Consider the following 24,223-nt stretch of genomic DNA (forward strand, 5'->3'; position numbering starts at 1 on the left):
GACTCTGTAGGCCGGAACAAAAGTTCGGAAGGCCAAGTTCCTTAAGTGAGGGACCAACCAATAACTCCTAATTCTGCTGTAGGCTCTGCAGAACAGGACCACGTGAAGATCGCTTTCCAGTTTGTAGTTACATGCTGGGCACGCCCCTGAGTCCAGATTACCTTCCCAAGATTTAGTAAGGGACCTCAGGGGAAGAGAACCGTACCTCCATTTCATGTAGATCTTCCGTACAGACACAGGTGTCATACCGTCCAGTACATATTCAGGGCTATAAGAATCTTTTATCTTAATGAATATGTCGGTTAGGGATCCTTCCCGGAGAGAAGTCATAGCTTTCTGGAGCATAGCGCTGTAAAATAAATTTGAAAGTTCTTTTCTAGAGAGCCTTACGGACGCTACTTCCGGGTTGGACCATAATTCAGGTACTCCAAGGTAGATACACATGTCCCTAATGTACTTTATCCACGGGATTTTAGTGGCATTGGTTAATCTAAGGAGTTCTTGCAGTTCATTTCTGTAGTGTACCAGGTCCTCACTGCTCCACAAACGCCTCCAATAGGTCAGAGGTTTGAGGCCCAATTCCTTCGTGATTGGTCGTAGAGCCAAGTCCATTCTTAGGGGGAGAACTGGAGTGCTCGGGGGGAGAGCAGCCAGTTGTCTTATAAAGTTGTTTTCTGCGACCTGAACCGTGTGTAAAGGTATATGTCCCCATAACTCACCCCCATAAACAATACCCCCTCTTGCTTGGGTTTTATAAATGTGGATGGCGGGTGTCAATGGGCGTAAAGGTGATTTTTTGGCAATTCTTGTAATGGCACCTGCCCTCTGAGCCAGTTTTGTCGTTGCTTTTGTTTTGTGGGGCAGCCAAGTCAAATTCTGATTAAGGGTTATGCCAAGATATTCTATTACTTGGACTCTTTCTAGGGTTGTAAGTCCCAGGCGAGGATTTGGGCAGCTTTTGGGTTTGGGGCTGAGAATCATAAATTTGGTCTTTGTTGGATTTATTTCTAGACCTCTTTCATTACAAAACCCCAAGAACCCGTTCAGGACCCTCTGAAGCCCCATTGGTGTTTTTGACAGCAGCAGGGTGTCATCTGCAAACATAATTGCAGGCACCCTGCTGCCATTCAATTGTGGGGCATCGATGTTAGTGATCCTGTTCAGGTACTCTATCACCCCGTTCACGAATAAGCAAAACAGGGTCGGGGCCAATACACAGCCCTGCCTCACCCCTCTGCGGACTGGGAATCTGTCAGTCAGCCTGCCGCCCTTTCCATATCTGACTCGGGCATAGTTGTTTGAGTGCAGCCTGATTAAGATATGGAGAATGTCTCCCGGGACGCCCAGATCAGCCAGCACCGCCCACAATCTAGCCCGGGGAACTAAATAGAAGGCGGCGCGGAGGTCCACAAATACCGCATATAATGTCCCACCTTCTAAGAGCACCGTCTTCCAATATATAATGCTCAATCTGAGTATTTGGTCTACTGTTGAAACTCCTTTTCTGAATCCCGCCTGGAAAGGGCTTAAAATGTCAGTCTCCTCCATCCTGCTCAACAGCCTGTTAAGAATTAATCTGCCAAACAACTTTTGAGACACATCAATGAGGCTGATTGGGCGATAGTTGGCTGGGAGCAGGGGCGACCCCTTTTTAAATATCGGGACCACCTCCGCTCCCAGCCAAGTATCTGGTATTTTCATTCCCCCCAGCACTGCATTGAATAAAATCATGAGGTAGGGTGCCCAAATTCCCGGTTCGTGCTTGAAGAGGTCGCCCGGCAACCCATCCAAGCCCGGTGCCTTCCCAGAGGATAGCCCAGCTATCGCCATCCTAATGTCTTTTATAGTAAAGGGTTCGGCGGTCTGTCCCTGAGGGGTAATAGGCAATACTGCTTCTGACCCCTCATTCTCCAGGGAGTATAGCTGCTCGAAGTGTTTTTGCCAGACATTTGCAGCAATATTAGGTTCAATAGCCGTGGGAAGATCCCCGCTTCCGTGGTTAATTATTCTCCAGAATCTACGGGAGTCCCTTGTTGCTAGGGACTCCGATAGATTCTCCCAGTGCTGTATGTCCCACTCTATCTTGGCATTAGCTAGAAGTGTTTTGTAGTCCCTCCTTCTAGAGGAGATCTCTTCCCTCGGACCACCTGCTTTTATGATAGATAGGAGTTCACGTTTTGCAGCTCGGCAAGCACTGTTGAACCAAGTGTCTTTATTCAGACCCTGAGTTCTGGATGGTCTGGTGCTGAACAAGTCTGCTTCCAGCTTCTTAATTAAGTGTTCATGTACCTGCGCAAGGTCCTCACTGATTTCCTTAGTGGAGTCTAAGTTCCATAGATGGAAGGCCTCCTCTAGGGTAGGGATAATTCCCGCGTATAGGGAGGCTAACTTGTCTTCGCTGGATACAAGATTTTCCCATCTTATCCTCCTCTTGTTATTTTCCAGGAGGTGTCCCACTCTTGTCTCTTGCCCACTTAACACACTTTCCTCCAAACAGGGAATGGCAAAATCTAATATTAATGCATTGTGATCACTGTCCTGTCTCGGCGTTACTCTGAAATCCATCACCCTTTTCCAAGCGTGCAACTGTACCAGGAAGTAATCTAATCTGGATTGCCTCCCGGCTTTGTTGAACGTACATTTACTCGGGATATCAGACCTAGTGCGGCCGTTACAAGCTCTCAAACCATAGGTGAGATTTAGTGTGTTTATTTGAACGGCCAGCGGTGTCCATGCTCTAGGAGGTGGGGCCTCTGTGGAGGGAACCTGCCAACTTGAATCCTCCTCTAGGGAGGGTCCATCAAGTAGTCCAGGTAACGGTTCAAAATGTGAGTTAAAATCCCCTCCTATTATGTATGGTATATCCTCTGAGATGGTTTCTAGAAGGCGGGACAGTGCCTCAATGGTTTTGGAGGAGGCAGCTATGGGGACTGGCCTAGAGTAAATATTTATTACAAGTAATTTGTAAAGTCCTGGCCATTCGTGTAGAACGGCCAATATGTCCTCCGATTCCACAGTATATCGGGAAGCTGAGCAACCTAGGTCAGAAGTCACCCAGGTTGCCAGCCCTCCCGATGGTCGGCCTCTTCCTCCCCAGCTAGCTGGTATCGAGAATGTCTGGAAGCCCCTGTACGTGGTCTCCTCCCTTGCCAGAGACAGATACTTTGTGAATTTATTAGTTCAGCCCATGAGTCTGAGTCTATTTTGTTGGCCATGCCTGCCAGATTCCATGAAAGCAGTTTAATTATTTGAGGGACGTGGTGCCCAATCTGCATCGTGGTTTGATTAGGCATTTCATTATCATTAACAACATGTGCGGTTGGTGTGGGTAACTCCCCCTTTCCATCATTAACACTTACTTCTTCACATCCTTCCTCCACATTCACGATATCATCGTCAATGTTCATGTGATCTAAACTCATTCCAGCATTTGGATCCGGTTCATTACAATCCCCATGTTGATTCATGCTATTTCTTCCCCCCCAGTATTCATATGATCAAGGGTTTGTCAACATCCCCAACCTGGATCTTGCCATCCAACCGAAAGGTTATAGTTCGGGCCAATAAGATGGTTTTGGCGCTGTGACAGTGAAACAGGTGGGGAAATCCTTTGACATGGGGGGTTAGAAGGACAATTTTGCTCATTGAGCAGACCAGTCAGAACACTAATAGGACATGGATAAAAGAAGGTAAGATCAACAATGTTGATTCCTCCATTGTTTATGCCCCAGCCCAATCTTGTTATCCATCCAGCCACCCTTGAGTCTTGAAAATTAACCACAATGCAGTCCCCCCCCAGACTTTTGGAAGTACAGCCTATCCATTCTATTCTCCTCACCCCCAATATTAGTCCATCAACTTCCCCAGGTAGAGGCCAATTCACCCTTAGCCAGTGCATAACCTTATTTTTGAGCATCTGGAAGGTTTCTCTCTGTCCCATTTAGAGTGGTGGGACATTTGTAAGGACAGCTACATAGGGAAAGGAATCAGGGGTAAGGTTCATTGGGGGTTTCTTTTGAGGTGGCTTTATCAAGGATGGTAAGGGCGGTTTAAAAGCTATAGAAGCAGGGCGGGGTGCAGGTTTACTTACTAGGGGCTGATTACTAGTTGAAGGGACAATAGGTGGAACAGTACCTGTACCAGAGAACGCATTACCCCCTGCTCCCTCAGCGAGCAAGGGATTTAGACTAGGCGGCATAGGTTGCGCCGCCATCTGGGATGTAATTACAATATTAGGGCAGTTATTGGCAGAGCCCGGTGGAACTGAGTCAAGAGGCTTGGGTGGTCTCTTCCCAACCGCACTGCCCGACTTAGGTATCACTGGGGAGTTAATTTGTGACCTTCGTCCCTTATCCTTCGTTATACAATGGGTGTTGTTCTGGGGCTTACTGCTTTCAACTAGCCTTGCTTGGGTTTTTATAAGTGCCTTTGTTGAAAAAAAGTTATCTAGAGTTACCTGCTCAAAGTGGTCTAGCCGATCGGATAGCTTACTAATTCGTTCCTCTATTGGGAGCAGAATTGACCGTAGCAGCCTTTCTAGGTCAGGTAACAGGTTACTAGGAAGTGGCAGTGTAGCAGCCAGTGGCAAGCCAGTGTCAGAAGAAGTAATAATACTGGAATCTAAACTATCCAGTAAAACAACATCTCCCTCTTGTATACTTTCCCCACTACGGCTTACTTCAGTGTCAACCTTACTAGGGCACGTATTTCTGCCTACTTTCCTAAGTTTGTGTGGGGGTTTCGCTAGATAGCATTTTTTAGGTGCAATACTCCTTTTTCTTTTTGAACCCGATTTGTGATGGGGCAGAGAAACCGGGGCACTTGTTTCTGGTGTGCATATTATAGGATCGGTATGACTCATACTAGAAGATGTTAATTCTGCCGCAATACCCTGGTTCTCTTCGATAGTGGTGATATTAGGACATGTTTCGGCTACGACAGGCAAATTAAAAGAGGATAAAGGCGTTACCAATGCAGGGTAGGTTTGTACTGAGCGCGTATCTACAGGATTTTTGAGAAGTTCAATAGATAATCTACGCTCAGCACGCCTCTCTGCAAGCATTATCTCTTTGTCAATGTCTACGGAGGGGCGGTTAAAATATTTATCTAGAGGTCCAATGACTGCAGGCCCGGGCTCGACCGGTTGGGTCGTCGGAATAGTACTGCTTGGAGAAACAGACATACTTGTGGACACCAACCCTTTTGCAAATCTTATAGTTTGGGACTTATCTGTCACAGTCCTTTCCTTCATACAGTATATTCCGTTAGGGTCGGTGTCAGAGGGCTGGCCCAGCCCGGCCTCCCTCGGCCTCGGACGGCCACAGACGGTCCCGCCCTTGTCCCGGGCTTCTCCCGGCGCGCTTCACTGACAGCACAGACTTTACAGCTGCTATTGACATAAATCGCAAGTATATCAGGAAACGCGGGGGCTTTCCAAGCTAGGATTCTCCCAATGTTCCCTTTCAATTGTGCAAGTTGGTTTTGGATACCCACGGGAGCTGAACTCAAAACTCTGCAGAGAGCAGCTTTTGTGCTGTGCTATTGGTGTGGTGGTTATTTCAGTCGGAAATCAATATTATTTGGGTTTAGACTTGAAACACCCAAAATTACAATGGATGCTTTGTCTTTATGAGAGCCATGCTTTTCTTCCGCTGCAGTACTCTATTCCGGCGCTGACTGATTGACAGCGAGAAAACGAATACATTTATTATGAAACTGAGAGCTCTACAAATAGATTACTTCAAATAAATAGATTATCAGTCATTTGATGCTTAAAAGTAATTATACTTTTTTTGTAATTCAAGAGATATCTTTGTTATAATCCTCAATCATCTATCCACCACGCGGTGTTTGATAATAATAATAAATGCACTTAGTACACCAGAATAAATGAAAAAGGGTACGAAAAACCGCTAAATATCTCTCTTCAGCAGTGTCAACGCTGCCCTTATTGCATTGTTCTATTGTGAAGGATTTTTAAGGGAGAAAAACAAACTGCAAATGCAAGCTAAGAGGCAACATCAGTGATGGATTTGGGGAAATTCTGGGTGGAGTGTCCCCACATACTTCTTGTCCCTTACCGCCTTTTACCTAGCAAAAGGTAAATTTTCGAATCGGACTATTAATGCATCTGTTATTCCATCGAGTGGCACTACTGAAATCATATTGTATCTTTTGCACTATATCTTATGAACTAAGTACAAGGCGGAAAAGGTAAGCAAAATTCATTGTACTCAAAGTGTTGGACTTGGGGTGAATTAAGGGGGTCATAACGATAAAGTGAGTACTACCAACCATAGAGAAGAAAATAAAATAAAATAATAAGAAGGTTGGTAGTACTCACTTTATCGCTTACTTTTACCACCTTGCACTTATTTTCATATATGGACACAAAGGACATAAAATTGTTTCCAGACTATGTATATGCATTTACATTGGGAGTGACGAGTTGTCAGACAAAAGGCCAGGAGAGCTAGCCCATCCAGGGCATTATTGATTAGTTATATATTGCACTTTATAAGCCCATTCAGGGCGAGATATCTGAAATGATTATTAATTTTATTAGTGCAATAATCTTGAGATGTAACCGCACCTGTATCAATTCAATTCAATTTCAAAAGCTTTATTCGACAGCATGTCATAAAAGCAAATTATACATCCTATGACAAACATTATAAATACTAAATAACAATAAAAGATACAATGTTAAAAGTTATTAAATCTTTATAGCTGTCATTTAAGAATTTAAAAAAACACATTTTTTTAAGAGGATATTTTAAAACAACTAGAATTATACATAAAACAAGATCAATCATGTCATTTTAGGTGTCTTAGAGTTCATTAGCTAACTTCTATAGATTTTAAAGTGCGAGTGCGTATAATCCAAGCCCACCTTAGAAATTTAGCAACAGCAATCGCTATACAGGGTGAGCAATCTGTCTCCAGTATCCTTAGCGCCTCAATATGTCTCCGGGTGCCCATATTAATACACGTTGGTTTAAGCCACTTACGGCGAGGGCTGGTGTAAAGGGGACATACAAATAGCATGTGGGATACGTTCTCAATCAAATCTTTACAGTTATGACATTTGTCATCCCGCATTGCTGACCACTTATAGCTGAAAGCTTTTACAGGTAAAGTTCCAGTTCTAAACTGGAAATACAGCTTTCGGTCAAGAGGACCCTCTATGTTATCCCAATGAGCCTCACAGAGTGGGCGAGGTTTAAAATCAAGGAACCGTCCTGTTAAGTTAGTGTTTACACAGGTACTATGGGTGGACATCCAAATCATTTCCCAATACGTTTTTTTCAGAATCATTTTTGATGGGAACCTTGAGACGTCTGCATCTACCCATAGATGGTCAAGCTCCAACTTAGTTAATAGGCCCCTTATCTCTTTAAGCCATTGGATAGAGTGAACGCGATCTGCCCTAATGATGTCCTTTAGTGCAAGGGCATAGTGAACTAGTTCTGGAGTTGTCCAGATACGCCTCCAATATAATAGTGGCCGTAGACGTACTATATCCTCAATTTTTTTCCTGCCAAGATCATATAAAAGCGGGATGGTAGGTGTACTTTGGGGGACCCCGACTAAACAGCGTAGAAATTTATTCTCCGCCATTGTTAGTTGGTTCGAATAATTAAATCCCCAAAGTTCTGAACCATACAGAGAGGCACTTATGACCTTCATGTTATAGATCTCTAGGGCAGGTGTAATTGGCTTGGTAAAGGAAGCTCTATGCTTTGTGGCTAAGGCACCCGCAAGCTGATGAAATTTTAAAACAGCCATGTCAATATGACTTTTCCAGCCCATGTTACTCTGGAGAGATATTCCCAGATATGTAAATGCCTCTACCTGCTCTAGTGGAGTTCCATTAAAATTAATTGTACCTTTGAAGGTTTTCCGCTGACTCAGGGACATGAGCCCTGCAGCCCGGGGACCGCCATTCCTCAGTGCTAGAAAATAAATGGGTGAGGGTGCTCAAAGGTCGTCTAAGCCTCGGGGATTACCACCCTTCGGGGCTTTTAATATTTTTAGAGGGGGGCCGCGTGGTCTCCATTCTGGAGCAGTCGAAAGCCTTGGGGAACACCACCCCCCAGGAGCGTCTCCTTCTGTGTTTCGGGGTGTCTACCCCCGGGACACTGCTGTTTGCTAAGGCAGGGTGGGAGTCGAGGTTCCCGCTCTGTCATAGCAAACTTGAGGGCAAATTAACAAGTGCCATTTCACCGCAATTTAAAAAAAAAAGCCAATATTGTGGTGATAATGATATCGCCCTATTTACTAGGTGACGCTAAGATGCATTAATGCATGTTAGCAGCGGGTTTGCTAAGGGCTCGCCTCGTATCTCCAATGAGTTGCAATGTAGGTGTTCTCAGTGGCAAGGTGGGTGTTTCTATGAGAATATAAAAAGGAAGAGGGAAGTATGACAATAGCGTTGTATTTACATGGCAGCCCTGGATTTGAGGACCGATAGCAAAACTCTTGCTAATTGCGGTTTATGTTGGATCCTAACATCTGTTCTGAAGTAGGCTTAAGCATTTTTAATATGCGAGGTGGTTTTATATGTTAAGTCCACAGTCTTATAATAATAAGCTTTTCACTTGCAAACATATATTATTGCTGTATTTCTTGCGGTATTGGGGGCATATTTACAAGGACAGTATTAAAATTATCGTCGCTTTAGTGTTAGGAAAGTGTCAATAAAGTGGCATAATGAATTAATAATTGGCTGTTGAGAATTCCAATAGAATCCCAGGTTTACACCAGAACATTTTAACGCTGTCCTTGATAATATGCCACCAAGTTTGCTATGGCAGGGCGAGAGCCCCGGCTCTCACTCTTGCATAGCAAACAGCAATGTTGAAAAAATCTTCCGGTAAGATAACAAAGGTTTTTAAAGTCCATTATTGCCGTTTTAGTTGTAGTTCGGTGCCGTTAAAGCGGCGACAATTTTAACGCAGTCCTTGTAAATATGCCCCTAAGTTTTGTATTGTCGACAATCCTGTCTCCCATTTAATTAGGCACGAAGTATTTAGTGAAGTGTATTGTGAATCGTGAAGCAACACTGTCTAATTTTGATCGATAAAGAATTTGAAGAGTTGTGTACTTCTTTTACTCGTAATGTACATAGGGGCAGATTTACAAGTCCCTTGCGCCACTATTCCATCACTTTTAACAAGGGAAAAGTGATGTGAAAGTGGTGTAAATCTTCTACATGTGAAGAACCTATCAGAGTTCCCCCTGTGTGACTTAATGACCCCTACTTGTAGGCATGGACTAATCACGATTTTAGAGTTGCCCTTTCCATTCCCGATCATCTTGCGCTGAACATAGGACCTAACATAGTCCTATTTCCATAGATACACGTCTAATAGCAAGCTGCCGCTTTGAGAGAAAGAGATCGATTTTGCATATTCACCGCCAGTGTCGGAGGGACCAAACAGCAACCCGCCTTCTTATTTTGCAGAGGTACATCTTCGGGCCTTGGGGTTACGACAAGCCACTTTAATCGGATTAGAAAACCACGTATCCTTTAAAACAAGGTCTAGGAACTTATTCGGTTTAGGAATCTTCATGACATGTCATAGATGTCTAACAATACCACGAGGAATAAGCCTTGAGGAAGTTACGTTCAGTAACGAAACACGTGCCAGCTGCCAACATCAGTTCTTCAGGATCAAAGTGAAGAAGAACGTGCAACAACACTGTTCATATATCGCACTATGTCATTTTAATAAGAATTGTATTGAGAGGAATCTTTTTTTTTCCCAATGACACATTAAATTACTGAATGATGTTCTCTTTCTACAGATAGACCTAGGTAATATTTGTTCAAATGACCAGTAATCAGGAAACTCTAAACACAGGATTGTGATTTGACTCCCCAGATAGCAAATGCTTTTATGATACTAAAGATTGGAGTGCCGAGGTACAAGTAGTTTAAAAGTAATTCTTAATAATGATTTCCATTGGGATTTTCGTTGAGCCAGCATCCTTGGTAGTGGGGTGTTACTGTTACCTTAAGGGGCACCAAAACTAGAAAAATAAGAATTTGTTCAGAAACAACCAGGATGAATTAAGACTTTTTGTAGAATTGGAGGTGCAACTGTCTAAACCCACCACTACCTTTGCTGTATCATTGTTCATCCATAGATGCACACATAAAAGATGGTGGACATGACGCATTTCTGTGAACATGAATGTTTGTTGTACATTCAGTGGAGTGTTGTAGCTGTAGTAATACAGGGCTGTGAAAGGTTTAGGTTGCAGTCTTTGGCACATGAAGGGCAGATAATATATATACTTATGTGGTCATTCAGGTATATTGTCGAACTTGGTGCTGATAATCAGTGTTCGAGGCTCGGAGTCGCGTCCACATCCTGTTATTGTAGAGAAATTACGTAATCTATGCGTGCCTGAAAATGTACTGTAAATACGGTGCTCATGTAAATTGTTGATATATTTTTGGGTCGACTTCGCGCTATATAAATATGCTAAAAAAAATCAAGAAATAGCACATACTTTTAAATTGACTATGGAGTGTCTTTGCAGTATTGTAATGATCCACTTTGTACGTTCGTATGTGTAGAATGAGCGAGAGAAAGTTATATAATTGTAGTTTTTGTTATTGGCAGAGGTAAGATGGTTGCATACGCTGTTTACAGCAGAATATAATGTGGTAGGGCACAGGAGCAGAATTTAACAAACATAATAAGTACACAGACACAGATAGATAGTCGAAGTGGGTACGGGCACATATGCTCGACTCCATTTCATTATGTTGCTGTTGGTAACAAGTACAATAGTATTCATGTTATCATACACAGATATTCAATCATAAACAGTTTATGACTTCTGCTGTACAAAGGTAGGAGCACTATATGTGAAATAATACACAGAAGATTATATCATAAGGGTTCATGAGTTGTGGTGCACTAAGGTAGGATCGATTTGTGTGGAGCCTGTGATGATGCGTGGTTCAGGCAGAGTGCACTGGTAAGAATGTCTTTTGGCAACTGAATTTTGCCTTAATAAGGCCAAGTGGCAATTATTTATGGTGCACTGAGTTAGTGTTATGTCTGGTGCTCAGCGTGTGCTCACCCTGCGATGATGCGTGGTTCGAGCAGTCTGTACTCAAAGCATTGAGTGTTGCATACTGGACTACATGAACTTTGAGGGGGAAAAAAAACTACCATCAATGGTTATCAATTGCTCTGCAAACTAGGTCTACTGATTGCTCCCCATAACAAATTAAACAATTGCTTTTCACGCAGTGCATTCTAACTTTCTCAAAATGGGGACGTTTGTCTGGTGGCGATGTTAAAAGTGATGCCCCAGAGGTACTTGATATTGCCGGTGGTGGAGGTACATTTTGGCGCTGTGTTCTACATTCTTTGTGAGCATAGTTCACAGGATGCAGGGATTAAAGGTGCTTGTGCATTCTAGCAGTGCCACAAGAGTCTTTTTTGTCTCTGTCTTAAATAAATCAAGGCTAAATTCCCTACTGTCTGTAGTGTAGATACAAAGCTGAATTCAAGTTGTAAACCCTGCTGTTCGCAGTGTAGATCTTAGGCTGGACTGCATGATCTGTAATCACGATTGAAATAAAAGATGAAACGTGTATGGAATACATTGTTGAAATGTGTATGTTTCGGGACATTATAGTTCAAGTTTTGACCTGTGCTTTTCGCAGAGTAGACTGCCATTGAGTGGGCTTTTGCACTTGCAGCGTGAATTTAGTTTTTCAACTAAACCTAGAACAAACTAGAAAGTTTAAGAAGGAAGGCTACTAAAGGGATATTGTATAGAGTTTGATAGACATTTTACTTTGTTTGGTACTGCACTCTCCAAATAATAAATGAAAATTCAGTTGAATTCTGCCTGAATATGGCCACGTGGCGATGAATTATTGTGCACTGAGTTAGTAGTACCTTTGGAACTGAGCTTGTATGTAACCTGCGATGATGCGTGGTCTGGGCAGGCTGCACTCGGGTAATGTTTTTTGACTACTGAATTTTGCCTTAATAAAGCCTCGTGGCGATTATTTATGGTGTACTAAGTTAGTGGTAAGTCTGGTGTTTAGCGTGTACGTACTCTGCAATGATGCGTGGTCGGGGGAGACACAGTAATTGGAGTAATGTGTTTTGTCGATTGAATTCTGCATACATTTTATTTAAAAGTGATAGTATGCCTGACTGTGACATAAAACTGTTCACTCTTCTTTGTGATGATTTATGGTGCACTGAGTTAGTAGTATATTTGGTGCTCAGCTTGTACGTAGCCTGCGATTATGCCTGATCCAGGGGGGCCGCACTGCGACCAATGTTTTTTGCTTAGTGAATTCTGCCTTAATAAGGCCATGGGGAGATGACTTGTGGTGTAGTCAGTTAGTGGTACCTGAAGAACTCAGTGTGTGCGCACCCTGTGATGATTCGTGGTTCAGGCTGGTCGCACTGGTACAATGTCTCTTGCCTGTTGGAATGCGTCATGTGCAATCACCATTCCACCTGAATCGTGAGGCCTTACAATGTAGATCGAAGCCAGTAGTCAGTACAGACATTGAGGATTGTGTTTTGTTGCATCCTTTAACAAAATCTGAGGACATAGAGTACAAATGTTTCTGCCTTAAAAAAATCAAGGCTGAATTTCATGCTGTCCGTAGTGTAGATCCAAAGTTGAATTCAAGTTGTGAATCCTGCTGTTCTCACTGTTGATCGAAGGCAGAAGTTAGCACAGACATCAAGAAATTCTTTTTGTCGTATACTTTTACAAAATCTGAGGACATAGAGTACAATTATCTGAGCCTTAAATAATTAAGGCTGAATTTCATGCTGTCTGTAGTGTACATCCAAAGCTGAATTCAAGTTGTGAACCCTGCTGTTCCCACTGTAGATTAAAAGCAGTAGTCAGCACAGATATGGACAAATTATTTTTGTCTCTTATTTTAACCAAATCTGAACACATACAGTACAATTGTCTCTGCAATATATAAATCAAGGGTGAATTCCCTACTGTCTGTAGTGTAGAAGCAAAGTTGAATTCAAGTTTTGAAACCTGCTGTCCGCAGTGTAGATCGAAGGCAACAGAAACATCGAGGAATGCTTTTTTGTCACATACTTTAACAAAATCCGAGGACACAGAACAATTGTCTCTACCTTAAATAAAGCAAGGATTGATTCAATGCTGTCCGTAGTGTAGATCCAAAGCTGAATTCAAGTTGCGAACCCTGCTATCTGCAGTGTAGATCGAAGGCAGTAGTCAGCACAGTTATTGATGAATGCTTTTTGTGACATCCTTTTACAAATCGGAAGACATAGAGTACAATTGTCTCTTCCCTTAAATAAAGCAATGCTTGATTTAATGCTGTACGTAGTGTAGATCCAAAGCTGAATTCAAGTTGTCAACCTTGCTGTCCACAGTGTAGATCGAAGGCAGTAGTCAATACAGACATAAGTCTGTGGTGCTGTGGCTTTGAGTTCGGAATGGGCCTGTATCGAGGAGGCACGTGGTCATGACTAAAGACCTGGCTGTTTGATCAGTAGCGGCCCCCACCACCTCCCCTCCAGCGCCTTGAGACCCTCACGGGTATGTAGTGCGCTTAACAAATGACTGACTGATTGATGGCGGCAGCCACGTGGCAGGGTGAGGACCTTCACTGTGGCAAAGTCTTTTCTATTTGCAGAAGTGAACCACGCCCAAGGCGTAGGCTCATTATTTACACTCTTATGCTGGAGTTTCGTACATTGGACCAGCCCACTCCGATTCTGCTTCAAGGGGGGAGGGGGGTAGATAACACAGCTTCATGACCAGGATTTCCCCAGAGTCTGAGATAATATGGTTGCTTCCACTGTGCAATACACTACAGGTATCAATACTATATTTTCACATGGAAACGTTTTTTGTTTCTATAATGAGTTGTGCATAGCATATCACCGGTACACTTGGGATTCTGTAAATTATTGTTGATGTGTGAATTTACTCCCTTATACATACTTGGTTACCACATCTCTGAAAATTCAGCTATTGTGCGTTTGAGAGGATATGGTATCATGGTAAGGTCCGTTGTCCTGCTTCGCGCTGCCTCTGAGGTTGTAGAGGGTAGGGGTCCGGGGGATGGTTGTGGTGGTGCTGGGTGTTGTGATTTTGTTGTGTGTCGGAGGTGCATGTTAGTACGTCTATCACATATTCGTCTTTAAATATGGGTGTGAGTTAGGTGTAATTCAAGTAGATAGTCGACGTCTTTACACCAGTTAAATGTTGATGTTAATTTGTTAGTGGTAAGTGGAGGTATCGCCGTTTTTTTTAGTGGTTTGTGGCGATTTTGTTGGCGGAAGGAATCATTTGAAGAGTGGTGATATTTGCAGTTTTTACTACGTTGAGAACGGGATGATAATTGAAAAAGATAGAAAAAAACAGATATGCTTAATGAACATTATAATTAAGAATTATCATTGAAAAAACCTTTGAAATTCACTAAAAAAAATAGGTTTCAGGCGGGTTATAGTTAGGAATTAAAAAAATCAGAGGGGGAACGGATCACTTGTCCTGGATCACCAGGGTTTCTTAGTTCTTTAGTTTCACGGTACCGATAAAAAAACCTAAATCACGTGCCAAGGCTCGGATGGTGGTATATCTTGGTTCTCTGCCTTCATTGGTACGTGGCAGCATCATCATTGGGTTAGTTGTTGTGCTTCCTCCACCCGGAGGTAAACCACTGGTTAAACCAGTAGTGATCAGTAATCAATAATGGTGAATTACAAGTGAGTGAAAAATGTTAAAAAGCATGAGTGGCCAGATAGGACAGAACATTTATTGGGTCTGGGTTCAGGCTGTTTTAAAATCTTAGGCGTGCATTGGAAGGGGAGTTAGGAGTCTTCCGCACTGATCTTAGTCCATAAAAAAGGTTGACATGTGTCAGCCTTTGGTTGCCCAGGAGGGGTCAGATAGGCTTTCTTCGGGACCTAAAACTAGTGAGAAAAGTGATAATGACATTTATATTAGGGTCTATATTGGTCTAGGCTTATTAACCTGACTGAGGTGAGGTCTGAAAGTACCTGAAAAAGGAGGAAGACAAGACGTACAAACATATACAGATTGTGTCAAACTGCCGTACCTTTAGCAGAGTGCTGCGCTTGTACCAATTTGCAGCAAGTTCTGTATAAAGAAAGAAACTGAAAAATGACAATTCTCTACATACTAACATGACAACATTTCCACGCATTCATAATGGCAAATGATCTCTCGTTGTTCAGTGATTAATTCTCAATTAAAAGTGTTCAGAGCACTATGTATTTAAGATCAGTTGCTGAATCGGTAGGTTTAAAAAAATATGATGCGCTCAAAAAATGCCCATTAGGTCTTTTTTTGAGGTATTCTCTAATGAACATACCCGGATTCGTTCGTTCTAATGTCAATAATTACATTTACCAAATGTGTGGAGCACAGTGTGGCCGCAACGTAATTGGATTAGGCATACTCTTAAGTTTCACTTAATGAAATATTTTATTTGCGGCAGTTGAAGATTCTTGTATTGGGGCAAATGGAAGTTACGTGGAGATCTGGCTCAGCCGCGTTGATTCTATGGTGCATTACAGCGGCAGCAGTGTATTTCTATTTGGACAGTGCCTAAAATGCATATGAGGTCTACCTTAAAGGTGTTTTCTTAATTCATACTAAGCAGCGTTGGTCAATTTACACATATCAAGTGTTAGTTGAACTGCATGGTCCCCCTACTTCTTTTGAGTTTGCCCCAGGGACCTTCCTGGGGTACAATACTTTTAAAAAGGTGGAGGAGGGCTGCCAGGCTCCTCTACTGGGCCATATTTAGCCCCAGGGACCACCACCTTCTTGGTGCATGGCAAATATATGAGTGAGAAGGGTCTGCACTGGCCCCCTCCAGGGCAGTTTTAGGCCGAGAGGACCACCACCGCCCCAGGGCTGGCCTTTTGCACAAGGAAGGAGGGAGCTGAATGGCCCCCATATGCAGCCATTAATGGCCCTGTGGACTGCCATCCCCAGGGCTGGCCTGCTGAGGTGCTCACCCTCGGGAGATAGTTTGCAAACTGTAAGTCTGCTCCCAGTGGGATAGAGCAGGAGAACTGCTCCCACTCGCTGGGAGCAGACTTTTCATCTCTTTTCCTTACTGCTGTCAAGCAGCCAGGAAAACAGATGAAAGGCTTGCTTCTGCACACATAGGGCAGCATTTCTTGATGCTCCCTGTGTGTGGCAGCGCTGGCTCCTGCTGGAGACAGGGAGACAGCAGGGAGTTCAGGGGCCTTGAGACTCACTCCACAGTCCCCACTTTATTAGAGAATATGCAATGTACATTTACCCAACAAGGTAGTACTAATTAATTGGCCATTAGAAAGTACTCCAGTTGGGTGGACATTTTATGGCAAACTGTGGAGTCTTTTTGAATACATAAGCAGGTGAAGATCCATTCTGGCATTGATGGTCATTTCCAAAAATTAAATCTCAATGGGAAGCCCTTACAAATATAAACATAGCAGGTGCCCCAGTTGAGGCTTCATTTCTGTAAAGGACTAATTATCCTAACTTCCTGGGCTTGGCAAAGGCAAAGTAAGTATATTTTTCTTGGCAATTCCACATTGAAAAACAGTTTGAAATCCTTGTTGAAAGTGAATGCATTGTTGATCTATCAGAGTGCAATCTGTAGTGACTGTGACAAGACAGTTCTTTTTTGGACTCTCCTGGTGAGAGTATAGTCCATAATTCTCCATTTAAATGACTAAGTGGATGCAAAAGTGCAAAATCACCGGGAGGCATTGCTTGTTTGGCCCCACCCCATCCACCTTAGCAGAATGTAGTTCACTGACCTATAAAGCCACTCACACATCCGCTCACACATCAACAAAACCATTCACACACCCACTCACTGACCAATCTACACAAGCAGCCACACAATCACTCTCAAAGGTTACAGGCTACAGTTAGGAAATAAAACTAAATAAGCCTTAGAAATTCACAAAACAGAATGTTTTTGCAGGTCCCTTTGCGGGGGAGCAAGATGGAGTCAGCGTAAGCTTGTGTGCGCAGCCGCCATGCCACGCTAGCCACCGGACCCTCAGGTGATCGGCTACCTGACCTGCGAACCTGACCTGCGGATCGGTGATGCTGGGATCCCAGGTCCGGGTGCATCAAGGGTCGAGGCGGCGAAGGTTGCTGCAGGGCTTCTACAGAGCCACAGGATCGCTCAGGACACTCGTTGGAGCGGCGGAGAGACGCTGCAGCAAGGAGATTTGCCACGCAGATCTGCTGGTTCTCTCCGCCGGACTTAAAACACTTATAATCACCGAGGTGTCTGTCTGCAGCGGCCGCAGGCTTAAAACACAGACGCCCGCGGAGCGCTCGGTGAAACGGACAGAGAGGCTACGTTTTTGGAGGGAAGTGCTTTTTCGGAGCTTTAGCGTCCTGGTGCTGGTCCTGGTCACAGTGTTATCGACACTGTGGATTTTGGGGGCAATATAGAGCATCGGAGGGAACGAGTTTTGGCAGCAGAACAAGAAAGATGAGCTCTCGGGGGAGCAAAAAAAATTTAAAGGTGAAGACACCTACCGCAGGAAAGGATTTCTCAGCAGGAGATGACTCCAGCAAGACCAAGTCCAAACAGGTCAGTGGGGCTATTGGGGCAAAAAAAACACTGGACAGACAGGGGCAGGGGCTTCTAGTAAAGATTTCAGAGACAACAAAGATACTAGTTTGGCACACCCTCCTCCAGCCAAAATATTTCTAGCGGCCAAAAATCAGGCAGCCACTGTTAAAAACAGTATAAAAAACTTGCAATGCCTTAACAGAACTGATGACTCCTCTCAACTGAATAGCGATATTGGTGACATTAATCAAATACCCGTTATTAGTCTGGACCCCAGTAATGCCCCTTCCAGCCTGGAGGCTCCCCCCCTCCTGATATGCAACCAGCAATGCCTAACAGAACCTTCTCAACAGAACAGCGATATTGTTGATATTAATCAAATACCCGCTGTTAGTCCGGATCCCAGTAATGCCCCTTCCAGCCTGGAAGCTCCCCCCATCCTGGTATGCAACCAGCAAAGCCTAACAGAATCTTCTCTATCATTGCATACTACAATTGAAGAACATGACTTTATTCATGGCCCCTCTAAGCCTCTCAATCCTCTCTTAACCCCACTCCCTATCGAGGGTGAATTCCTAGAACCAGATGTAGGAAACATTGGTTATTCCCTGTGTACTCCCTTTGAGAACCTGAACACCAGGGGTCACCCCACAAAGACGGAAGCTGCCATTCGAAACCTGGAAGTTCCTCCTGGCTCTACTGCCCCTTGGACCCCAGAGATCGGTCAGGAGGCCTTTTACTCGGTATCAGACAGTACTCCGAGTTCTTCAGGGGACGGGGAGACAGAAGAAGAAGATGAAGGCAATACTAACAGTACTAGCGAAGAGGAAAGAGAGGCTTCCCGTGATAAAACTGGTACAATCGTCCGCCCCAAAAACCCAAGGAATAAGGCTAAACGAAGGAGTCAGCTTAAATGGGATTACTCGGACTCACAGGTGTCTTATCACTTAGACGAAGATGAGCCGATCATGTCACACTCACTATCACAGGGGCGTAGCCCGAGAAGACTGCAAGCCAAAACTAATGAGACATTAGAACCCTCACTCGCCGCTATACTTACCTCGATTAAAGACTTCCAGGAGGAGGTGAGAGGCGAAAATCGGGCAGCTAAAAAAGCAGCAAAAAAACGACAGGGTGGTCTCAGACGGCTGAACAAGACCTGCACAGACATTAGCAAGAGAGTGGGTATGGTCGAGGCCAGGACTGAACATTTGGAGACTGAAGCAGTGGCAACCAAACAGGCCACTGACTGATTCTGCTTGCCTTATGGATCTAATGGTGAAAATGGAAGAAAATGAAAATTGGCAACGCCGCAACAACCTGCGCCTGCTGGGGATTCCAGAAGGAAAGGAGGGGGAAGACCCCAGACAGTTCATTGTCAAGCTACTCCAAGATTCTTTCCCGGAACACTCTGGATGGGATTGGGACCGCGAAGTGCAGCGAGCTCACAGGTTTCCCCTTTTTCTGAAAAAGCAACACAAGAACGGCAACGTGACTGAAGGTCAGCCCCGGGTCTTCCTTTTATACTTTGGCAACTTTCTCTTGAGACAATTGGTATACGACAAGGCTCGCCCCAACTCACAAAAAGGGGCTCATGGGATTACCTTTTTTTCTAAACCGGATTTTTGCCATCAGACCGTTGAGCGCAGATGGCATCTGCGGCAGCTGATCTCTCCCTTGCAACAACTAGGTGCAGAGGTGTATCTCATGAACCCGGCTAGGCTGAAGGTTATCCTGCATGGTACTACCAAGGTCTTTACTTCTGAGATCAAAGCCAAGGAGTACTTGGAAGAGATTAGACTAAAGAAAGGACACAAAGGGGCAAACTGATAAAACGATTTAACTGGTTACTTGATGCTAACCTCCTATTTTATAGAGAGATAGAAAAGAAATCCATTGATCCGCACCCTAGACCATGTACGCATACACTCTATGTGTATAATACTGTTTTTTTTTCTCCTCATTATTAATCTACCTTTTTCTTTTTTTCCCTCACATCCTTTACCTCTTTCTAGAAATTAATTCCTCTGGCGGGGAAAGGCGGGGAGAAGGAGACAAAAGGAATTGGGGGTGACTGTAACTCTAGTTGGCCGATCACTTGAATTTATGGTCAAGCATTCTTACTCATTCTCCGGCGCATGGTGTGGCTGGCGGCAGCGGCTTATGACTGACCACCATCATTCAGGCCTTGCCTGATTGCTCACACAAAGGGGGGGGTGGGTGGGTGGAGGGGGGACCCTGGCGGGGGGGGGGCGGGAGGGGTGGGTAGGTTTACCAAAGGCACACACAGGTACTTACTATACGCACACACATCAAACTTTATTGACTAGTTTTTGGTTTTTTTACTTTGGAATTCAGATGGGCACTGTTGTATTCTTTAGATGGCTATGCTAGAACCACTACGAATTGTCTCAGTCAATGTTTGTGGCTTGAACGATGCATCAAAAAGACAAAAAGTGGCCATGGGCTTGCGAACACTTGGGGGAAACATCATATGTTTACAGGAAACCCATGTAGAACAGTCCCAAATACATCTGCTAAATACATTAGGGTTTAAAGTAGTGGGCGCCACTACGCAAGGAGCTAAAACAAAGGGGGTTGGAATTTTAACTGACAGGAAATTTGCTATCAGTAATCCACGAACCAAATCAGACCCACTAGGAAGGTGGGCCATCACTCAGATTTTACTCCCCAATAACATCTCTTTTACTCTTTGCTCACTATACGGGAGTAACACTGATGACCCCAGGGCCATCAACCAAGTCTCCAGCGAATTAGCACATTGGCCCACCCCGATAGTTTTATGTGGAGATTTCAATATTCATCTACCTGGCAATTGGGACGCTAACACAACCTGGAGGTATAAAGGAAGGAAACCCCAAGTCTTTCAAGCTCTAACCAACCTTATACAAACTCACGGACTGATAGACAGCTGGGCGACCAAAAACCCTTCTCTACCTGGGTATACTTTTTACTCGGCCCCGCACCAAGTATTGGTTAGATTAGATTATTTTTTTGTTTCGGCATCATTAGCCACCAGTTATACTATGGATATTGCACCCCGTTTTATGTCCGATCATAACCCTATCATTCTTTCCATAAGGGAATTTGGGCAACCTAAAGAGGCGTCTAGATGGAGCTTCGAGAAAGCGTTATTGTACGATCCTAGCTATATCAATCATATGCAAGGATGGATTCAGGAGTTCCTGGAGATAAATATTGGTTCCGCCTCCCAAATGACAGTCTGGGATACTCTAAAGGCAGGGATTAGAGGTGAGACCCTTAGGTTCTCTGTCCAAAAAAATAGGGCTGAAAAAAGCCCAGGTCAAAGATCTCCAAGAAAAACTAAGAAAAACAGAAATGAAGCTAACCCAAACAATTCACGCAGGACTAGATTGTCAGTCAGACCGCCAAGAAACAATTTTGGCTAAGGCGGAAATAGGGGCGGTGTTCATGGGAAAAAAAGCGGCTAAATGGGCAGCGGCAAGGGAGAAGGCATATGAGTGCAGTGACAGCATTGGACATCACTTAGCTGTTAGGATGAGACAACAAATTACCTCTAATGAAATTCACAAAATTAGACTTTCTTCAGGTATTGAGGTTACTGATCCTAGCTGTATTAGGCACGAGTTCCAGGAGTTTTATGCTAAGCTATATAAGGAAGAAAATTGCGGCATGGCCGATGTTCTAGACAGAGAGATCCTTGGATATCTCAGCGAGGTCGAATTAAGCAAGCTTAGCCTAGAAGACTGTGAATTATTAGACCTCATCCCTACATGGGAAGAAATTCTGGATGCCCTCAAGAGCCTCCCTGATGGGAAAGCTTCTGGCCCTGATGGCATTCCCGTCGAATTTTTCAAAATCTTTGCCGACCAAATCAAGGTCATATTTTTAGAGGTAATAACTTCCATCTTCAGCGGCGTCTCACCCCCAGCCTCCTGGTCTAGTGCTAGAATCTCTATCTTTCCAAAAAAGGATAAATCTCCTTTAGATATGAGCTCTTACAGACCAATAACCCTCATCAACTGCGACTCCAAAATATTTTCCAAGGTATTAGCCTCTAGAATATCTCGAGTAGTGGAACTCCTTGTTTCAAAATGGCAACATGGTTTTATACCTAAGAAAGGGACCACTGAACATGTCCGGAGGGTTATTACTCTGTTTGACGCTGCCCAAGTAGCTGGAGACCCGATGTCACTTATATTACTCGACGCCGAAAAGGCCTTCGACCGGGTCTCATGGCGATTTCTTTGGAGGGTAATGGACAGTATGGGATTTGGGGGCAGGTTTACGCAGGCGACGCAGGCACTCTATCACAATCCAACTGCTAGTGTCGTCATAAATGGACACCTGACAGAGCCATTTAAAATCTCACGAGGCACCAGGCAGGGCTGCCCCTGCTCCCCGCTACTGTTCGCTCTATACCTAGACCCCCTTATCAAACAGATAGAGAAAAATCACAACATTTCTCCTGTAACATATTTTCAAAATAGCTGTAAAATCCTGGCTTACGCTGACGATCTTGCCATTACTACTCCAGACCCTGCCAATTCCACACGGGCACTAGAAAGAGAGGCCCACAAATTCGGGATACTATCTGGGTATGCCCTAAATAAAAGCAAAACACAGATACTAGCAAACAACAAAATCACTTGGGCTGACGCCAGAGTGGTACCAAAGGCCAAATACCTGGGCGTACTAGTATCACCTAGACTGGAGGAAATAGTTGCAGCGAACCTGGCCCCCCTTGCTGTTCAGACGAAGAGGGCATTAAAACAAATCGATAATTTACATTTAACGCTGGTTGGCAGGTGCAACGCCATTAAAATGACTTATTTTCCCAAGTTACTTTATTTGTTTCGCTGCATTCCTCTTGAGTTCAGTAAAAAAGATTTACTTAAATTCCAACAAATCTTTACTCAATTCATTTGGGCATATGCTCAGCCCAGACGTGCATTAAAACATCTGACGCTACCGAAAGACAGAGGGGGATGGGCTTTTCCCAACATCATCCTATACTACTGGGCGACAGTCCTTCAATACAGTTCAGTTCTACTAAGAGAATCCACCTTTGGAGCTGAACCGTCTTTACCCTCACCCTTCCGGTCCTTACTAGGGGAACAATATTGGGGCTGTTTAGTCCGAGAAACAGCTTATGGATATTACAATCGTGTTACATTTAAGACACTAATGAATTCTTATAAAGTTTTTCGTCACATCCGGAGAATCTTTGGACTGGGTAGACACAACTTTTATTCCCCTATAATCAATAACAACAACCTACCTGCTATATTTAGTTCATACTATCTAGCCGAATGGTACAGAGCAGGGATAACAAAACTAGGGGACCTTATAACAACCAGGGGGATCGAGTCCTTTTCAACCTTACAGACCAGATTTAAACTAAAAAGTCAAGACCTATTTAAATACATGGCTATTTATGACTACCTTGCCAGGAAAGTGGGAGGAGCCAACGGATTTGTTGAGGTTGAGCTTATGAACACTCTCCGGAATATCACCACTGCTCGTATTGGAAGTATTTACCAATTAATAAATAAGGAAATCCCTGATGATTTAGAAACTATCGCTTCTAAATGGCATACCAAACTTGATTCCCCTCAAAGTATATTTTACAACTCCATGCGGTTATCTCAGCAAATCCTTATCTCTTCCAAATTACAAGCACAACATTTTAAAACTATATTTTTTTTGTATATGACACCTAGCAAAATCATCAAATGGGGATCTGGGAGAGGAACATTATGCCCACGCTGCTCTGAGGTAGGGGCGGACTCTATTCATATATTCGCAACATGCCCAACTATTAACTCCACCCTACACAGAATACAGAATTTACTCTGCGAAATAACAAACCAATCAATCCTCCTAAACCCTACGATCATTCTTTTAGGAACACAATCTGACTCCTTAAGAGTAAAGGAAGAAGGGCTGACTTTTGTTGCAATGGCAGTATGGAGGATATGTATTTCCTCCGGATGGTTAGATTCTGAGTCCCCCTCCTACGCACAATGGCTGGCTAGATTATTTGCTACATACCATCTTGATAAATCTGTATATGCTAAGAAAGGACGAAGGAAAAGGAGGATTGGGCTTGAAGTCTGGGGGGCATTCTCCAAATGGATTGATCAACAAGGGCAAGGGGATCCAGAGATCTAGTAGGGCTACTAGAAATCTACAACACCTTTTTTTTTAGGCATATTCTTTTGTTATTATACTTTCTATTTTCGTCCAGTGCCCTTTTTCTTTGTTTGTTTATCTGTACCTGTGCCACTGGCTTTTAATGGTGGTGAAAGGTGGGAGGAGGGTGGGGGGGGGTCCTGAACTCTCTTTCTTGTGTAACTTTGTTAAGACTCCGCTTTTGTGAAAACCAATAAAAAAAATTAAAAAAAAAAACAGAAATTCACAAAACAAAATCCAAACATTACAGGGTTTATTATAGTTTGGAAATAACATTTAAAAAAACATCGAAATTCACTGAAAAAACATAGGTTACAGGGACCTTATAGATAGGAAGTAGAATTAAAAAACTTTAGTAATTCACAGGAAAAACAAAGGATAAGGGGACATTATAGTTAGGCTCAGATTTTCTCA

The sequence above is a fragment of the Lissotriton helveticus genome, chromosome 4_1, assembly GCF_964261635.1.
Source record: "Lissotriton helveticus chromosome 4_1, aLisHel1.1, whole genome shotgun sequence".
NCBI lineage: Eukaryota > Metazoa > Chordata > Amphibia > Caudata > Salamandridae > Lissotriton > Lissotriton helveticus.